The 16,580-nt window shown below is 38.6% G+C and overlaps 1 long non-coding RNA gene across 1 annotated transcript; it reads left to right on the top strand.

The window, feature by feature from the left end:
- Positions 1-2,510: 2,510 nt before the first annotated feature.
- On the top strand, positions 2,511-5,806 carry LOC135158001 (uncharacterized). The gene is made up of 3 exons (XR_010296844.1): positions 2,511-2,677; positions 4,146-4,329; positions 5,406-5,806. It is a non-coding gene; the product is annotated as an uncharacterized LOC135158001 (long non-coding RNA).
- The last annotated feature ends 10,774 nt before the right edge of the window (positions 5,807-16,580 follow it).

Raw genomic sequence — 16,580 nt, 5'->3', positions numbered from 1 at the left:
ATAGCGCGTGTTATATAAGTATGTATTATATACGTGTATTCCAACAATTCCACTTTGGTCTGGTAATACATTCGCCGCTAATCGAAATCACCTTTTTATGTCTTGAAAATCGACCAAATTGATCTTTATAAATCACTTCATCGATTTAGGGGTGAACATTGGTGCACAGAAAAGGGGGACGGGGTCTACGATGCCCCGAAAGGTAGGGGGTGCATGGACGAAAATATAGCGCGTGTTATATAATTATGTATTATATACGTGTATTCCAACAATTCCACTTTGGTCTGGTAATACATTCGCCGCTAATCAAAATCACCATTTTATGTCTTGAAAATCAACCAAATTGATCTTTATTAATCACTTCATCGATTTAGGGGTAAACATTGGTGCACAGAAAAGGGGGACGGGGTCTACGATGCCCCGAAATGTAGGGGGTGCATGGACGAAAATATAGCGCGTGTTATATAATTATGTATTATATACGTGTATTCCAACAATTCCACTTTGGTCTGGTATTACATTCGCCGCTAATCGAAATCACCATTTTATGTCTTGAAAATCAACCAAATTGATCTTTATTAATCACTTCATCGATTTAGGGGTGAACATTGGTGCACAGAAAAGGGGGACGGGGTCTACAATGCCCCGAAAGGTAGGAGGTGCATGGACGAAAATATAGCGCGTGTTATATAATTATGTATTATATACGTGTATTCCAACAATTCCACTTTGGTCTGGTAATACATTCGCCGCTAATCGAAATCACCTTTTTATGTCTTGAAAATCGACCAAATTGATCTTTATAAATAACTTCATCGATCTAGGGGTGAACATTGGTGCACAGAAAAGGGGGACGGGGTCTACGATGCCCCGAAAGGTAGGGGGTGCATGGACGAAAATATAGCGCGTGTTATATAATTATGTATTATATACGTGTATTCCAACAATTCCACTTTGGTCTGGTAATACATTCGCCGCTAATCGAAATCACCTTTTTATGTCTTGAAAATCAACCAAATTGATCTTTATTAATCACTTATCGATCTAGGGGTAAACATTGGTGCACACAAAAGGGGGACGGGGTCTACGATGCCCCGAAAGGTAGGGGGTGCATGGACGAAAATATAGCGCGTGTTATATAATTATGTATTATATACGTGTATTCCAACAATTCCACTTTGGTCTGGTAATACATTCGCCGCTAATCGAAATCACCATTTTATGTCTTGAAAATCAACCAAATTGATTTCTATTAATCACTTCATCGATTTTGGGGTGAACATTTGTGAACAGAAAAGGGGGACGGGGTCTACGATGCCCCGAAAGGTAGGGGGTGCATGGACGAAAATATAGCGCGTGTTATATAATTATGTATTATATACGTGTATTCTGGTCTGGTAATACATTCGCCGCTAATCGAAATCACCTTTTTATGTCTTGAAAATCGACCAAATTGATCTTTATAAATCACTTCGACGATCTAGGGGTGAACATTGGTGCACAGAAAAGGGGGACGGGGTCTACGATGCCTCGAAAGGTAGGGGGTGCATGGACGAAAATATAGCGCGTGTTATATAATTATGTATTATATACGTGTATTCCAACAATTCCACTTTGGTCTGGTAATACCCTGATAGCAGACACGGTCGTAATGACGTCATTAACTGATCGTAAAGTGGTAATACTCGTCATGTCGTCGTATTTATGACGTTCTTACGACGTCATTTTTACGACTTAGAACGGCAACTTTCATTTGCATTTTTATTTGACCAGATTATGACGTGATCTTGACGTCATTTACTGACCAATTTACGACAATTAAGTAAATTTGCTTTCTTATATGACCAGATTATTACGTGATTACGACGTCATTTATCGACCAATCTGCAACAAATGAATTTGCATTTTTATATGACCACATTATGACGTGATTATGACATCATTTATTTACCAAACAACGACAAAGAAATTTGCGTTTTCATATGACCACATTACGACGTGATTATGACATCAAATTTTACCAATCAACGACGAGGAAATTTACAAGTTTAATTTCAAAGCCACATACTATTTTGCCATTTTTTCAACCTTGCCATGTTAGCAAGGCTATTTCTACTTATAAAAGGAAAACTAAAACTAAAAAAAAATAGTACATAATTTTTTTTATTTTAGGTAAGGTACATGTATGTAATTCTTCAAAGAAAAAAAGTTTCAAAAGCAGTGGCAAAAATAATCATTTCTTAACTGGTTGCCAACCAAACCAAACAAGAGGAAGCTTTATATGTCAAAGAAGTTTGTATCTATTTTAAAACTTTTTTTTTCGCAAGTGGTGTCATGCCCCGGTGTCATGCAAACCCCCTATCTAGTTAGCTCACCCCCCCCATGCACGCCCCCCGGGCTCACCCCCTATACAAAATTCATGATCCGCAGAATTAATTCGCCGCGCGCGCCGGGCGTCGAGCCTGCGCATGCGCACTGCACTGCATGCAACTGGCGCAGTCGCTACCATTTAATTTGAAAAAGGAATGCGCTCGTTTTTCGCCGTTAAATGTTGCAGCCTAATTTTGGATCGAGAATTAAGTGCGACGAAGATGGCCGTTAATAATAGTTCTACTACTTTAAGAACACGGTTCAGATTTGGATAACGACTTCGAAGGCATTCGCAGGAGACCAAACAGTAAGTTAGATAACCATCTTCTAAGATTTTCTTTTCGGAGCGCGGCTTGCCTTTGGCTTTAGATTTCGTGCACTGACACTGCCCGGCCGGGGTGGCTGCCCCGAGCGCCGGCATGCTGAATAGGACAGGCTTCGCTGGTGGGCTCAGGGCCCAAGTCTGCACAGACACAGTGCACACTTTAAGGTAAATGCCAGTTGTGGTAACGATATCAAAATGAGTTCGTACAGAATCCAATGAAATGACCACCAAAGTGTCTGTCTATATTTATAAATAATATACCGTTTGTGCCAAAGGATTCTGGAAGAAATTGTGTAATTGCTGCGAAATAAGCAAAAAAAGCACAGGATTCTGGTCAACTCGAGCCAAGGCAAGCGTCGGGCCGACATTAATCAGAGCAATAATAACTGTCCCACGTGCTCTTATCTGTGTTGGTGATCTTCAGTTTGAACATTTTTCAGTGTAGATTTCAAGATTTCACAAAGTTCAGTTTATGTAACTGTACCAGATCTACATGTACTATGTAGATTCTCGATGATATACCGTACTGACAATTTTTTAAATCCAAAATCTACCGGGGTATTTTGATTCTTGTCATTCCCGTGGGGGGGGGGGGGGTATTATTGCCCCCCCCCCCCCCCCTTATAAGATCTCGGCCGTGGATTGCACGATCACAACGAAAATTTGCATGATGGTAGAGAATGACGTAATCTACGTAGGCCTAGTTGCATTGGTAAATTTCACTGAATTCATATTTTTTTATTTTATATGAATTAATTATGCTAATTTATTCATGAAATCATACTTTTTGCTCTGATTCACTAAATAAAGCTAGAATGCTATTTTTTGGGTGAAAATATTCTTTATAGCATTCCTAACAATTGTGAATGAAAAAAAATCTGGTACCAAGACCGATTTCTTATGTAGGCCTATTTTTTTTTTTTTTTAATCATGTACTGTAGGCTATTTCTTTGTTTTTTTACATTTTGTTTTTTATTGTATTTTCGATGGAAATCGTTCTAGACTTAATTCTAATCATAAACAAGGCAAAATTAATTAAGTTTAATCACTAAAAGTAGAAATAATGATAAATTTATGAATTTTGGCTAAATACACAATTTGCATTGGATTTGTACATGAAATCATGTTTATGAGCAATTTTGGGTCTGACATGCACTTACATAATGTTGCGTAATGTCGTAACCGCGTACCCGGGCGTCACAAATTTGGTCTCAAAATTTGCGCGAGACTTGAAAGTAAAAAGTCAGTGAGCGGCGCGATCAAAATTTTTTGCGCGACAGCGTAGTGATGAAATTTGTTGAGGGGGGGGGGTCAAATTGACCCCCCCCCCCCAGTTTAATAAGGGTTAAGGCCGTCACATGAAATGCCCTATATTCATTACTAGTATTTTTCTACCAAAAGCACCATTTTGAGTAAGATTTTTAATGAATAGATCTGTTTGACATTTCAGGAGAAAGAGAGGGAGACACAAAACCACCTGTCTCGGTGTCACACATGAGGAGTTGAGGAGGAGATGAAGTCAGTGAATATGACCTGGCCTGGGGGAGTTTCCAGAAGAAGGCCCAGAATCACTGGATGCCAGGAGTGGAGATCCTTCGTTGCTGCCCTACATGATAGGAGGCATCGGGCAGTAGGTAAGTTAGAAGGCTATTTCAGATGTAAAGCCTTTTTTTGGGGGGGGGGATCATTGGGAATCTCTATTATCAGAATCACGCAGATTTGGGTGTGCACAAACTCGGGGCACCTTATAATCTGTTAATGGTCCTGACTGTACTTCGAGGACTCTGTGATATTTTTTCATTGTATTTTCATTCACGGAGCCTAGACAAGTCTCTGTTGCCTGTAGAACTTTGTACACTAAGATGGATTTCCCTAGAAAATCCACCCTTCCCACAATAATTTTGGGGCAAACATTTAATTTGTCCAATTTGTAAGCTTTTGTACTCTAAATGCATACAAAGGCTTAAAAAATGTTAATTGTTGGAAGGTAAAAATTTTGAAGGATCACTTTCTTACAATTCCCATGCTATATAACGCAATGACATGAACTTTAACTCGAGTGACGTACGTATGCAAGAAATACAGAATTGGTGCACATGCATAGCTGATTGATTCATTGTGCTAGTACTGGTACTAGATCGGTTTGGACGTTCTAATTTCAATGACAAGTTTAGATGGTAAATTGGCGCTAATAAAATTTTGCATTGGTCGATCTCGCGATGCCAGAAAACTAATTCCACCTCAAAATTTGTCAGATTTTTTTTGCAAAATATATATTTAATTGATCCTTGACCTGAATTTAAGCCAAATCAGGCATAGGGAATGGCTGTATTTCAGCCTCGAAGTTCGAATTCTCGGTCCTGACAGTCCTGGTTACCCCATAACCATTTAAAACACATAAAAAAGGCATGAATTAAAATTGTAATTATAAAAAAATAATATGTTTTATGTGTCAAATAAATTGATTCTAAAATTTCCTTCCTTATACAGAGATGGTTAAAGGTCTTGAGGGCATCATGCCCCCCCCCCCCGACTTGACTTAACATGTTAATATTTGAAGTATAAAGTATGTAACAAACCCCACATCGTTTTTTAATCATTTAAAATAAATTGGAAATTAATATTGAAACCATCTAGTTTTTAATGAAGATTAATAAATAGTTTATGTAGAAAAAGTTTTTATGTTTCTCCTCTTCTGTTATTTTTGCAGATGCTGTAATTTGAAACGGAAGGTGTCCTGCCAATAAATTTTCATCCCTCCTGAACTGCCTTGCCTGTCTGCACCCAGTCATCTGTTCCTGAGCATTTTCATTTTCCTCTATTTTTCATCATCGTTTGTTTCGGCCTGTATGAAGTGAATTTCACATTGATTGGTGGAGCTGCTAAGTTGGCATTACAGGGCCACGCCGGGGTATGATCCTTTGGGTTGAACATCATGACTGCTAGTTGGTCGGCAAAGGTGATGGGATCGATCAATGTCACATGGAGTAAGATCGATACCAATCTGCTTTGCTACATTTCGAACAATCTCATACGGATACGGATATTATTGCGACAGGAGTACTGCTCGATGTGGTCAAGCCTATTTGACAAAGCAGTATGGTGTTAGTCATTTTATCAGAAACCGATTTTTCAAAATCACGGAGTTGCTTCAATTTAGTATCGATAGATATTTCAAGAACGACGTAGACTAGTGAGCTTTTCATCAAGAATGTCACGCAATTTATTTTCGTGCTTATCCATGTCATCATTGAGTTTTTGTCTCTCGCGTTCCATTGCCACGGCCACCGCTCTTTGAACGACTGTATCAATATGATCTAGGTATGCTGGGCTTTGTTTAGATCCAGTTAATGATGAAGCAGAGGATTGTGTACATGCGTTAGCCGAGTGCAAGCGGCCTCTTGATCTGGTGGATATCTTAGACATGTTAGAGATTACGTAATGATATAATTGAAAAGTGGGATGGGCTGTGCATCTGCCAACTCACCAGTCAACCAATTAGAGACGGCCTTCCAAAGTGACACAGCACGAAAATATCAATATGGGACTGGTCTAGTCAACACATAGATCCTGAAAAAACCATGGAGACCGCAGATGCAAAATGACTTCCATACATAAAGATATGATGCACAATCTCCAGTGGGTTCAAAACACTGAACACATACTATGCTGATACACAGACTATCATAAGAACTTTATCAAGCTAAGGAAATCTGGTATGAAATCTCTCAGCTCACATAAAAAGCCTACGTAGCTACATGTAGGGAAGAAAATGCGTAATTGCTGAGAAATGAGCAAAATAAGCATGTAATTCTATCAAATGTCAGGTATTTTTTTAATCGATTATAATACACTGTCCCACATATGCTTTTCTGTGTTTACAGCGATCATCAGAATTATCGATTTTAAGTTAAAAAATTCATGATTTTACAAAGATACAAGTTTACATTAATGTACCAGATGTAGATTATGTACAATATGTTGACAATTAACTTTGATTTTATAGATTTTCTCAAGAAATAATTGTTTGCTGCAACTACTGTCTTTTCCTTCTAAGTGATAGTGTAATACAACAGTTCCACAAACTATTTTCATCAGACTTATTGATGCATGATTCTTTCACCCAAATGCAAGCTTCCATAAATCCTGAAAACTTTGCAACTCAGGTATTTTTTTTTTTACATACAGTATATTTTTTCCTACATTACATAGTTGCCTTAAGTTAATAGCGCACCTCTAGTAGTAACTTAACTCTTAAAATGAGTTCGAACAGAATCCAACAGAATTACCAGCAAAGTGTATGTATATATAAAAGATGTGTGCCAAAAAGCTCGGGAAGAAAATGTGTATTAGCTGAGAAATGAGCAAAATAAGCATGTAATTCTATCAAACGTCTGGTATTTTTCAAATCAATCATAATACACTGTCCTGTCCCACATATGCTTTTCTGTGTTAGTGATCATCAGAATTATTGATTTTAAGATCAAAATTCATGATTTTACAAAGATACAAGCTTACATTAATTTACCAGGGCCCCGTCTTACAAAGAGTTATGATTGATCCGATCAATCGCAACTATGGACGGTCAGCAACGTTAACATCTATTAAGCATGTTTGTTCAAAATATTTTCTAGCTATGATGTATGTTCATGCATTCATTGTTTTCTCAAAAATTCGCTGAGTTTCTCTTTGCATACAAAGGACATTGTGCAAATTTTTCGTAGAAAAAAATTATGACACTGATGGATTTCCATAGAGTTATGATTGATCGGATCAATCGTAACTCTTTGTAAGACAGGGCCCAGATCTAGATTATGTACAATATTTTGACAATTAACCTTAATTTAAAAGACTTTCCGAAGAAATAATTGTTTGCTGCAACTACTGTCTTTTACCCCTGGCCCTAAGTGATAGTGTAATACAACCCAAACATTTCATAAGAATTAATGTACATGTATGATTCTTTCACCCAAATGCGAGCTTCCATAAATCCTGAAACTATTCCAACTCGGGTATTTTTTTTTTACATACAGTATATTTTTACCTACATTACATAGTTGTCTAAAGTTGAAGGTATATTTAATTACAATTTCAACGAAAAAGCTTTATTCTTGGAGATCATTATGCCTCTGTTATGTATTAATGTGTACATGTATTTATACATGTACAATTGTATGTATTGGTATAACAAACATTGTAATTTCATTCCTTTGACCCTAATACTGCATTTTCATAGAAAAGTGTTTTTTTTCTTCTTCAATCTATTTAGAGTTTTCAACATTTTGTATTCCTTTTTTTTTGCTGGTAATATGTTATGCAACTTTTATTTATTAATAGAATATTTGCCACGATTTCGTAATTGAAATGCGTACATGTATTTGATTTCGTTTTCCATTTTTGTATATATTCTTTTTCGAGGGGGGGGGGGGTCATGTTCTTGAGACCGAGACAAGTTATGCAAGGCCCTGGCATGGAGGATCATTATATTGTTACTGGGAATGCTGGACATTGTCAGACCACCTCAGTATTCACCAAATATAGATAATCCTCAATGACAAGGTCTTTGAAGTGATGTGTGTATGTACATTGCATGTAGAATTTAATGTTTAGGTCATTATCACGTCAGAATACGTTAAGATATCATAGTTGACTCCAAAAGACGTCATATTCATTTCAATATGCGACGTCAATATGACGTCTATTACTAGTCAGCAATATGTTGCAAAGTCGTCATTCAGACGTCGTAGTTGACTTATAAAGACGTCATAATTACATCAATATGACGTCTGAAACTGGTCAGGAATACGTCGCAAAGTTGTCATTAAGACGTCGTAGATGACTTTTAAAGACGTCATAATTACATCAATATGACGTCTAAAACCGGTCAGGAACACGTTGCACGGATGTCATTAAGACGTCGTTGTTGACTCTCAAAGACGTCATAATCACGTCAATACACGACGTCAATCTGACCCTTGATACTGGTCAGGAAAACGTTGTAAAAACGTTGCTAAGACGTCATTAAGACGTCGTAGTCACTCTTGGAGACGTCATAATGACGTCAATATACGACGTCATAATGACGTTATTCGCGGGTGCAAGATCCCGTCAATAAGACGTCATAATACGACGTCAAAATGACGTGACACTCGTCGTTAAACTGACGTAATTATGACGTCATATTTACCAGTTTCTGCTATCAGGGTACATTCGCCGCTAATCGAAATCACCATTTTATGTCTTGAAAATCAACCAAATTGATCTTTATTAATCACTTCATCGATTTAGGGGTGAACATTGGTGCACAGAAAAGGGGGACGGGGTCTACGATGCCCCGAAAGGTAGGGGGTGCATGGACCAAAATATAGCGCGTGTTATATAATTATGTATTATATACGTGTATTCCAACAATTCCACTTTGGTCTGGTAATACATTCGCCGCTAATCGAAATCACCTTTTTATGTCTTGAAAATCAACCAAATTGATCTTTATTAATCACTTCATCGATTTAGGGGTGAACATTGGTGCACAGAAAAGGGGGACGGGGTCTACGATGCCCCGAAAGGTAGGGGGTGCATGGACGAAAATATAGCGCGTGTTATATAATTATGTATTATATACGTGTATTCCAACAATTCCACTTTGGTCTGGTAATACATTCGCCGCTAATCGAAATCACCTTTTTATGTCTTGAAAATCGACCAAATTGATCTTTATTAATCACTTCATCGATTTAGGGGTGAACATTGGTGCACAGAAAAGGGGGACGGGGTCTACGATGCCCCGAAAGGTAGGGGGTGCATGGACGAAAATATAGCGCGTGTTATATAATTATGTATTATATACGTGTATTCCAACAATTCCACTTTGGTCTGGTAATACATTCGCCGCTAATCGAAATCACCTTTTTATGTCTTGAAAATCGACCAAATTGATCTTTATAAATCACTTCATCGATGTAGGGGTGAACATTGGTGCACAGAAAAGGGGGACGGGGTCTACGATGCCCCGAAAGGTAGGGGGTGCATGGACGAAAATATAGCGCGTGTTATATAATTATGTATTATATACGTGTATTCCAACAATTCCACTTTGGTCTGGTAATACATTCGCCGCTAATCGAAATCACCTTTTTATGTCTTGAAAATCAACCAAATTGATCTCTATTAATCACTTCATCGATTTAGGGGTAAACATTGGTGCACAGAAAAGGGGGACGGGGTCTACGATGCCCCGAAAGGTAGGGGGTGCATGGACGAAAATATAGCGCGTGTTATATAATTATGTATTATATACGTGTATTCTAAAATTCCACTTTGGTCTGGTAATACATTCGCCGCTAATCGAAATCACCTTTTTATGTCTTGAAAATCAAGCAAATTGATCTTTATTAATCTCTTCATTATTTATGGGTGAACATTGGTGCACAGAAAAGGGGGACGGGGTATACGATGCCCCGAAAGGTAGGCGCGTGTTGTATAATTATGTATTATATACGTGTATTCCAACAATTCCACTTTGGTCTGGTAATACATTCGCCGCTAATCGAAATCACCTTTTTATGTCTTGAAAATCGACCAAATTGATCTTTATAAATCACTTTATCGATCTAGGGGTGAACATTGGTGCACAGAAAAGGGGGACGGGGTCTACGATGCCCCGAAAGGTAGGGGGTGCGTGGACGAAAATATAGCGCGTGTTATATAATTATGTATTATATACGTGTATTCCAACAATTCCACTTTGGTCTGGTAATACATTCGCCGCTAATCGAAATCACCTTTTTATGTCCTGAAAATCGACCAAATTGATCTTTATTAATCACTTCATCGATTTAGGGGTGAACATTGGTGCACAGAAAAGGGGGACGGGGTCTACGATGCCCCGAAAGGTAGGGGGTGCATGGACGAAAATATAGCGCGTGTTATATAATTATGTATTATATACGTGTATTCCAACAATTCCACTTTGGTCTGGTGATACATTCGCCGCTAATCGAAATCACCTTTTTATGTCTTGAAAATCGACCAAATTGATCTTTATAAATCACTTCATCGATGTAGGGGTGAACATTGGTGCACAGAAAAGGGGGACGGGGTCTACGATGCCCCCAAAGGTAGGGGGTGCATGGACGAAAATATAGCGCGTGTTATATAATTATGTATTATATACGTGTATTCCAACAATTCCACTTTGGTCTGGTAATACATTCGCCGCTAATCGAAATCACCTTTTTATGTCTTGAAAATCAACCAAATTGATCTTTATTAATCACTTCATCGATTTAGGGGTGAACATTGGTGCACAGAAAAGGGGGACGGGGTCTACGATTCCCCGAAAGGTAGGGGGTGCATGGACGAAAATATAGCGCGTGTTATATAATTATGTATTATATACGTGTATTCCAACAATTCCACTTTGGTCTGGTAATACATTCGCCGCTAATCGAAATCACCTTTTTATGTCTTGAAAATCGACCAAATTGATCTTTATAAATCACTTCATCGATGTAGGGGTGAACATTGGTGCACAGAAAAGGGGGACGGGGTCTACGATGCCCCGAAAGGTAGGGGGTGCATGGACGAAAATATAGCGCGTGTTATATAATTATGTATTATATACGTGTATTCCAACAATTCCACTTTGGTCTGGTAATACATTCGCCGCTAATCGAAATCACCTTTTTATGTCTTGAAAATCAACCAAATTGATCTTTATTAATCACTTCATCGATTTAGGGGTGAACATTGGTGCACAGAAAAGGGGGACGGGGTCTACGATGCCCCGAAAGGTAGGGGTGCATGGACGAAAATATAGCGCGTGTTATATAATTATGTATTATATACGTGTATTCTAAAATTCCACTTTGGTCTGGTCATACATTCGCCGCTAATCGAAATCACCTTTTTATGTCTTGAAAATCAAGCAAATTGATCTTTATTAATCACTTCATCGATTTATGGGTGAACATTGGTGCACAGAAAAGGGGGACGGGGTCTACGATGCCCCGAAAGGTAGGCGCGTGATGTATAATTATGTATTATATACGTGTATTCCAACAATTCCACTTTGGTCTGGTAATACATTCGCCGCTAATCGAAATCACCTTTTTATGTCTTGAAAATCGACCAAATTGATCTTTATAAATCACTTTATCGATCTAGGGGTGAACATTGGTGCACAGAAAAGGGGGACGGGGTCTACGATGCCCCGAAAGGTAGGTGGTGCATGGACGAAAATATAGCGCGTGTTATATAATTATGTATTATATACGTGTATTCCAACAATTCCACTTTGGTCTGGTAATACATTCGCCGCTAATCGAAATCACCTTTTTATGTCCTGAAAATCGACCAAATTGATCTTTATTAATCACTTCATCGATTTAGGTGTGAGCATTGGTGCACAGAAAAGGGGGACGGGGTCTACGATGCCCCGAAACGTAGGGGGTGCATGGACGAAAATATAGCGCGTGTTATATAATTATGTATTATATACGTGTATTCCAACAATTCCACTTTGGTCTGGTAATACATTCGCCGCTAATCGAAATCACCTTTTTATGTCTTGAAAATCAACCAAATTGATCTTTATTAATCACTTCATCGATTTAGGGGTGAACATTGGTGCACAGAAAAGGGGGACGGGGTCTACGATGCCCCGAAAGGTAGGGGGTGCATGGACGAAAATATAGCGCGTGTTATATAATTATGTATTATATACGTGTATTCTAAAATTCCACTTTGGTCTGGTAATACATTCGCCGCTAATCGAAATCACCTTTTTATGTCTTGAAAATCAAGCAAATTGATCTTTATTAATCACTTCATCGATTTATGGGTGAAAATTGGTGCACAGAAAAGGGGGACGGGGTCTACGATGCCCCGAAAGGTAGGCGCGTGTTGTATAATTATGTATTATATACGTGTATTCCAACAATTCCACTTTGGTCTGGTAATACATTCGCCGCTAATCGAAATCACCTTTTTATGTCTTGAAAATCGACCAAATTGATCTTTATAAATTACTTTATCGATCTAGGGGTGAACATTGGTTTACAGAAAAGGGGGACGGGGTCTACGATGCCCCAAAAGGTAGGGGGTGCATGGACGAAAATATAGCGCGTGTTATATAATTATGTATTATATACGTGTATTCCAACAATTCCACTTTGGTCTGGTAATACATTCGCCGCTAATCGAAATCACAATTTTATGTCTTGAAAATCAACCAAATTGATCTTTATTAATCACTTCATCGATTTAGGGGTGAACATTGGTGCACAGAAAAGGGGGACGGGGTTTACGATGCCCCGAAAGGTAGGGGGTGCATGGACGAAAATATAGCGCGTGTTATATAATTATGTATTATATACGTGTATTCCAACAATTCCACTTTGGTCTGGTAATACATATGCCGCTAATCGAAATCACCTTTTTATGTCTTGAAAATCAACCAAATTGATCCTTATTAATCACTTCATCGATTTAGGGGTGAACATTGGTGCACAGAAAAGGGGGACGGGGTCTACGATGCCCCGAAAGGTAGGAGGTGCATGGACGAAAATATAGCGCGTATTATATATGTATTATATACGTGTATTACAACAATTCCACTTTGGTCTGGTAATACATTCACCGCTAATCGAAATCACCATTTTATGTCTTGAAAATCAACCAAATTGATCTTTATTAATCACTTCATCGATTTAGGGGTGAACATTGGTGCACAGAAAAGGGGGACAGGGTCTACGATGCCCCGAAAGGTAGGGGGTGCATGGACGAAAATATAGCGCTTGTTATATAATTATGTATTATATACGTGTATTCCAACAATTCCACTTTGGTCTGGTAATACATTCGCCGCTAATCGAAATCACCTTTTTATGGCTTGAAAATCGACCAAATTGATCTTTATAAATCACTTCATCGATTTAGGGGTGATCATTGGTGCACAGAAAAGGGGGACGGGGTCTACGATGCCCCGAAAGGTAGGGGGTGCATGGACGAAAATATAGCGCGTGTTATATAATTATGTATTATATACGTGTATTCCAACAATTCCACTTTGGTCTGGTAATACATTCGCCGCTAATCGAAATCACCTTTTTATGTCTTGAAAATCAACCAAATTGATCTTTATTAATCACTTCATCGATTTAGGGGTAAACATTGGTGCACAGAAAAGGGAGACGGGGTCTACGATGCCCCGAAAGGTAGGGGGTGCATGGACGAAAATATAGCGCGTGTTATATAATTATGTATTATATACGTGTATTCCAACAATTCCACTTTGGTCTGGTAATACATTCGCCGCTAATCGAAATCACCATTTTATGTCTTGAAAATCAACCAAATTGATCTTTATTAATCACTTCATCGATTTAGGGGTGAACATTGGTGCACAGAAAAGGGGGACGGGGTCTACGATGCCCCGAAAGGTAGGGGGTGCATGGACGAAAATATAGCGCGTGTTATATTATTATGTATTATATACGTGTATTCCAACAATTCCACTTTGGTCTGGTAATACATTCGCCGCTAATCGAAATCACAATTTTATGTCTTGAAAATCAACCAAATTGATCTTTATTAATCACTTCATCGATTTAGGGCTGAACATTGGTGCACAGAAAAGGGGGACGGGTTCTACAATGCCCCGAAAGGTAGGGGGTGCATGGACGAAAATATAGTGCGTGTTATATAATTATGTATTATATACGTGTATTCCAACAATTCCACTTTGGTCTGGTAATACATTCGCCGCTAATCGAAATCACATTTTTATGTCTTGAAAATCGACCAAATTGATCTTTGTAAATCACTTCATCGATTTAGGGGTTCACATTGGTGCACAGAAAAGGGGGACGGGGTCTACGATGCCCCGAAAGGTAGGGGGTGCATGGACGAAAATATAGCGCGTGTTATATAATTATGTATTATATACGTGTATTCCAACAATTCCACTTTGGTCTGGTAATACATTCGCCGCTAATCGAAATCACAATTTTATGTCTTGAAAATCGCCCAAATTGATCTTTATTAATCACTTCATCGATTTAGGGGTGAACAATGGTGCACAGAAAAGGGGGACGGGGTCTACGATGCCCCGAAAGGTAGGGGGTGCATGGACGAAAATATAGCGCGTGTTATATAATTATGTATTATATACGTGTATTCCAACAATTCCACTTTGGTCTGGTAATACATTCGCCGCTCATCGAAATCACCATTTTATGTCTTGAAAATCAACCAAATTGATCTTTATTACTCACCTCATCGATTTAGGGGTAAACATTGGTGCACAGAAAAAGGGGACGGGGTCTACGATGCCCCGAAAGGTAGGGGGTGCATGGACGAAAATATAGCGCGTGTTATATAATTATGTATTATATACGTGTATTCCAACAATTCCACTTTGGTCTGGTAATACATTCGCCGCTAATCGAAATCACCTTTTTATGTCTTGAAAATCAACCAAATTGATCCTTATTAATCACTTCATCGATTTAGGGGTGAACATTGGTGCACAGAAAAGGGGGACGGGGTCTACGATGCCCCGAAAGGTAGGAGGTGCATGGACGAAAATATAGCGCGTGTTATATAATTATGTATTATATACGTGTATTCCAACAATTCCACTTTGGTCTGGTAATACATTCGCCGCTAATCGAAATCACCTTTTTATGTCTTGAAAATCAACCAAATTGATCTTTATTAATCACTTCATCGATTTAGGGGTGAACATTGGTGCACAGAAAAGGGGGACGGGGTCTACGATGCCCCGAAAGGTAGGGGGTGCATGGACGAAAATATAGCGCGTGTTATATAATTATGTATTATATACGTGTATTCTAAAATTCCACTTTGGTCTGGTAATACATTCGCCGCTAATCGAAATCACCTTTTTATGTCTTGAAAATCAAGCAAATTGATCTTTATTAATCACTTCATCGATTTATGGGTGAAAATTGGTGCACAGAAAAGGGGGACGGGGTCTACGATGCCCCGAAAGGTAGGCGCGTGTTGTATAATTATGTATTATATACGTGTATTCCAACAATTCCACTTTGGTCTGGTAATACATTCGCCGCTAATCGAAATCACCTTTTTATGTCTTGAAAATCGACCAAATTGATCTTTATAAATTACTTTATCGATCTAGGGGTGAACATTGGTGCACAGAAAAGGGGGACGGGGTCTACGATGCCCCAAAAGGTAGGGGGTGCATGGACGAAAATATAGCGCGTGTTATATAATTATGTATTATATACGTGTTTTCCAACAATTCCACTTTGGTCTGGTAATACATTCGCCGCTAATCGAAATCACAATTTTATGTCTTGAAAATCAACCAAATTGATCTTTATTAATCACTTCATCGATTTAGGGGTGAACATTGGTGCACAGAAAAGGGGGACGGGGTTTACGATGCCCCGAAAGGTAGGGGGTGCATGGACGAAAATATAGCGCGTGTTATATAATTATGTATTATATACGTGTATTCCAACAATTCCACTTTGGTCTGGTAATACATATGCCGCTAATCGAAATCACCTTTTTATGTCTTGAAAATCAACCAAATTGATCCTTATTAATCATTTCATCGATTTAGGGGTGAACATTGGTGCACAGAAAAGGGGGACGGGGTCTACGATGCCCCGAAAGGTAGGAGGTGCATGGACGAAAATATAGCGCGTATTATATATGTATTATATACGTGTATTACAACAATTCCACTTTGGTCTGGTAATACATTCGCCGCTAATCGAAATCACCATTTTATGTCTTGAAAATCAACCAAATTGATCTTTATTAATCACTTCATCGATTTAGGGGTGAACATTGGTGCACAGAAAAGGGGGACAGGGTCTACGATGCCCCG

Source organism: Lytechinus pictus, unplaced genomic scaffold (genome assembly GCF_037042905.1).
Source record: "Lytechinus pictus isolate F3 Inbred unplaced genomic scaffold, Lp3.0 scaffold_23, whole genome shotgun sequence".
Taxonomy (NCBI): domain Eukaryota; kingdom Metazoa; phylum Echinodermata; class Echinoidea; order Temnopleuroida; family Toxopneustidae; genus Lytechinus; species Lytechinus pictus.
The sequence above is the reverse complement of the archived record's forward strand: the minus strand, read 5'-3'. Positions and strand labels throughout refer to the sequence as shown.